This window comes from Hibiscus syriacus, unplaced genomic scaffold, assembly GCF_006381635.1.
Source record: "Hibiscus syriacus cultivar Baekdansim isolate YM2019G1 unplaced genomic scaffold, ASM638163v2 tig00111837_pilon, whole genome shotgun sequence".
In the NCBI taxonomy this organism is placed as follows: domain Eukaryota; kingdom Viridiplantae; phylum Streptophyta; class Magnoliopsida; order Malvales; family Malvaceae; genus Hibiscus; species Hibiscus syriacus.
In genome coordinates this window covers 12,607,683-12,612,701 of record NW_024063194.1, presented here as the reverse complement: position 1 = coordinate 12,612,701, position 5,019 = coordinate 12,607,683, and positions in this window count along the sequence as shown.

The window sequence follows — 5,019 nt, the reverse complement described above, 5'->3', positions numbered from 1 at the left end:
AACGCAAAAGTTTCGGTACATCAAACAAAACTTTACATATAGGGATATATTTTACTCCTAACGTTTCCAAAGCCTAATTAGTTTCCATTTATGCTCAAAAGTTGAGTCTTCAGTCTGCTTCATCTCCTTGTAAAGTCAGCTAAATTTATCATTTAAGAACCATATTATTTGTCTGGAATGCAACTTCTTCCATGACATTCTCTTTCATCTTCTGTGTTATTTCTCGGAGTTGCTCATTTTCCCTTGTAAGAGATCCTTTCTGTCCAAGAAGTTCTTGAACAAGATCTTCATATATGTTGCAGTTCTTTTTCAGCTTGGTGACCCCTGTGATCCACTCTTCTGGGGTACTTCCTAGGCCAGTATTTTGAAAAGCTTGACTGATTTTCTGAAAATCTTCATGCATAGTTTTCATTTCTGTGCTCAATTTCTTGTTTTGATCGTTCATGTCCTTCAAATAACATGCTTGAGCTTCATAAAAATCTCCACTACTCTGAATGTCCCGACTGATACTCTTACCATATACTGCTTTTGGTATTAATCTGGCAGAATCTTTGTGGAGTACTTTTGGTATTAATATGACCGGTTCTCTGTGTGCAGAACTTCCCTCGATCCTCGTAGTTTCTTCAGGATGTCTTGGCCGCATCATATTTTGTTTGATCATAAAACTTTTTTTTCCATTTACGATTTCTTTCCAATATGATGAACAGTCTTTCAAGTCAACACCTTTTGATTATGCCATGATCATGTAATGCAAACAAAAGAAATCAATATGAACAGATTATAGCAATGTAATATGCATGAAAAAAAAAAAAAAAAATAGAATAGTTAGTACCAACTAATGGAAAAAAATCTATCTATCAAGGTATAAATCTTAACCTTATGCTTTCTAGTTCCATGCTTTGTTTGGAAAATTTAACCTAACCGCATGATTTCTAGTTCGCATGCATTTATTCAGGAAAAAGAAAAAGAAATAAAATAAATTAAAAGCTAGAACTTATTTCTCCTTTGTGTATATCTACTGACAAAATTTCGGCATGGTTTCAGATCAGGAGAGTTTCTAGGGTTTATTATATGCAGGTTTTTAGTTCTAGGAGTAAAGGTACTCGAACTGTCCTTGTTGATGCCCCCTTGGGTTGTCAAACACTCAATCCTAGTCCATCACAGACTTAAGCGGATCGAGTTCAATTCGAGGGGACATATTTCTTTATGTCTGATACGGAGAATAAATTCTCACGAAGACATAGAGCATATGAACCCCGAAAGCTACTTGCTAGGTCTGACACGGAGAATAAATTCTCACGAAGACGTCGCTTTCACTCCCACTTAAAAGGGACAAATCTCAGTTATAGAGATTATGTTTATGCAATGCATGTGTTGTGTGTGAGGATAAATGTTCAAACTTCTGACAGATAAATAATGAAATAAAATACTTGAAAAATAAAATGAAACATTAATAAAATAATATACATATAAATATTATGAAAATAATAAGTATATATAAAAATTTTGAAAAGAAAGAATTAAAAATTAAATATATGAATTTTTAATTTTTAATTAATAGAGACAATTTATAATTGATTTTAAAGTTTGACCAGGTCCCCAGCGGAGTCGCCAAGCTGTCGTAACCGGTTTTCGTTCGGGCACGAATTTTTTACTTGGCGGGAAAATTGATGTGAATAAATGGTTTTTAAAATAATTTGGGAGTCGCCATCGACCTTTTGGGTCAGGTAGGTCGAATACCTAAAAATCATCCTTTAAAAGAGTTTTTAAGAAAACATCGATTAAAAGATAAACTGATCTGCATTTTAACCAAAAATTCATTCTTTAGAAATTGGTACTTTTTAATTATAAATGGTCTCTTATTATTAGAAATTAAAATTCAAAATATATTTAATTTACATTTATTACTATAATTTTAAGTAAATTTATTAATTTATATAAATAAGATATTTATTTATTTAGAAATATCATAAAAGAGCTTCTAGGTATTTTAAGACAGCTATTTCCTTTGATATTAAAAAATAAATAAATATTAAAATATTTATCTAAAAAATAGATTAATATATACAATTTATAAAAGTAAAATATTTATTTATTTAAAAATATCAGAAAACAGACATCTAGTTGCTTTAAGACTGCCCTTTTCTTTGATATTAAAAAATAAATAAACATTATTATAAAATTTTTATAAAATTAATCAAATAATATATTAATATGATTAAAATAAATAATAATTATTAATTTAAATATATAACAATAAAATAAAATTGCAATGTAATAAATAAAATTAAAAATATATGATCAAAATATAAAGTATTGAAAATAAAAGATCAAATTCGAAATATTAAGAAATTTTTATCCTAATATTTTAATTTAACCTTAATTATTTATTCAGGGCTAAAATAAAATTTATAAAACTATGAGGGACTAAATGCGATATTTATCCTAAATATATTATTTAATATAAAGGACTAAAATAAATAAAATTAAAATTAAAGAACCGAATTATAAAGATCTAAAATTGGGTTCAGTGACTAAAATATAAGGTTATAAAATTATAATGGCTACGGAAAGGGTTTTACCCTTACCAAATTACACACAGGTCCTCCCTTAAACGATGCCTTTTAAGAGAGGGTTCGGGCCAGCATCTCATTTCTCTTTTTCTCAGTTTCTCTCTAAAACAGAGAGAAGCATTTTCTCTGGCTTCTCTCTAGGTTCCCTCACCGGAGGGAATCTGGCCGCCAGCCACAAGCCGTCGTTATCTCTGCCGCCGGGCACCGTCTCCGGTGGCCGGATTTTACAGAAACACCCCAAATTACAGCTTATATTTTCCTTTATCTAGATCTAAAGTGAGTTTTGCTAAAAATCCTCTAGATTTCCCTAAATCTAAACAAAACCGTAGGTATTACCTTCGGTTTTCACGGTGAAACTGACGAGCAGGGTAAGTTTTCTTCTCTTTAGTTAGTTGTTGATTGTGGTTTGTTAGTGTTTTGCTTCAATATTTGGTCTCCGTGGCTGTCTGGTTTCTGTTTTTTGTGTTCTCCTCTCTGTCTCCCCCTCTCTTTCTTTTCTTTTTGCAGGTGTGGTCATATAGTCTCGAAGAGGCTCTCGTCGGACCAGTCAATAGAGGAAGCTTTGGTGAGTCACCGAACTTCCAGTGGTGACTCACCTCTAGAGCAACGACGTGTATGACCTCGAGATGTTTCTGGAGCATTCTGGTGAGGTGGTGTCAAGGTAGCAAGGCATCGGCAGCTGCTGGTTGGGTCACCTGGCATTGGTGTCGGCTAGCTGACGAACGGACCATGTGGCCCTAGGCTATCATAACCCTAGGGTTTCTGCTGGGTCCATCTAAACCGTTGGATCAACGCTAGATCCAACGGTGGAGAAGCAAAGCGGCGGCAGCACTAGGATAGAAAACTCTAGTTGGGTTTTAGGGTTTCTGATGGGTTTGCTTAGTTGGGCCAGAATTGGGCTCCTGTTTGGGTTGTAATTTGGGCCTGTAATATATAATATAATAATAATATAATAATAATAATAATAATAAATAATAATAATAATAATAATAATAATAAATATAAAAAAAAACAAATGTAAAAAAACTAGTGTCTTCACAAACTATGCATATTTCTATGTCAGCAGTTAAAATGACATAGTTCAACTCGGATGGGTTCAATCTTACTACAACCATATGAAATGAATGTTTCACTAGACGCTTCAGAATGTCTTCTACTTCAGCTAGTAGGGTTAGGACAACTAACAACATGAACAAGATATCGACAGAGGCTGTGAGACAGATTCGTCAGATGCCATGAAGCCTTTATTGTTATAATTGTCGTCAGAGATTTAAATAGTGTTAGCAGTCACGTTTTTGATCGCGTCGCGTTTATCACGGTTGCGGACATAACGGATGTCATTGCGGTCATTGCGGCTATCGCGATCGTGAATTTTTTTAAATGTCGCACAACTTACTCTAAAATGACTAAATTAAATATAATTAAAATAAAATTATAAAATTTAAATTGCAGAAATTTAGATTACTGAAATTAAGACTAAAAGTTTACATTTTTAAACTAAGGATTAAATTATAAATTCTAAAAGTAGGAAGGATGTCAAATTAATATATCCTTTAAAATTATATTTTAAAAATTATTAAAATAAATAAATAAATAAAGCAACCCCTCCCCCTTCCCCAACATTTCTCCTCCCCTCGATTTCATTGTCTGAAACATTTTTTTTTTTGCTTTCACTCTCAACTCCCCCTTCCTCCTCCCCGTTCTTTCATTTTTGGAAAAAAAAATTACAGTTGGGAATTGAAATCATGGTTGTTGTGTCCCGTTATTGGCGTAATCGATAGTTTCTCGTTAAATTGCGGGCGCAAAATTTCGAGATTGATGTAAATCCATGACCCACCACAAAAATTATGAAAACTGATTTTAGACGGCGGCACTACCACAATATCACGGCCGCTATTATATTTTCTGACCACAATTTGATACTCTAACTGTCGTAGCTTAGTCAATGTTGCGACAGATCATACTTTCGGTCGGTATAGCGTCCGAGTCTCCCCTCTCTTCTATTTCTTTGTGAAATACGTTTAAAGTAAGCTAGTAGTGGTTCTGTTGGGTGCAAGCTAAGTATAGAGCAATTGTTTTACGGTTGACAATGGACACTCGTGTATTAATGTTACTTTGGAATAATGAAATAAGCTTTGATATTTTGTCTTTGAGTTTTTCGTATTTTAAATTGGTTTGTCCCGATATTATCTCCACGGATGTTACGTATGATGTGACATTTATTTGATCTCTATAATTTGGAATACTCTTTTCCACTCATAATCCAACATTTTGGTGTTGGGTAGGAAGAGTTTTCAATGAGACTCTTTAAGGTTTTAAAAAAGAGTTATATTTTAGTTACAGGGTCTAATTTTTAATTTTCTTTAATTTTTTAAAGAAAAATTATACAATTCATCACTCAATAATTTTTTCACTCTCACTTTGATCATTAAATTTTATAATTTTT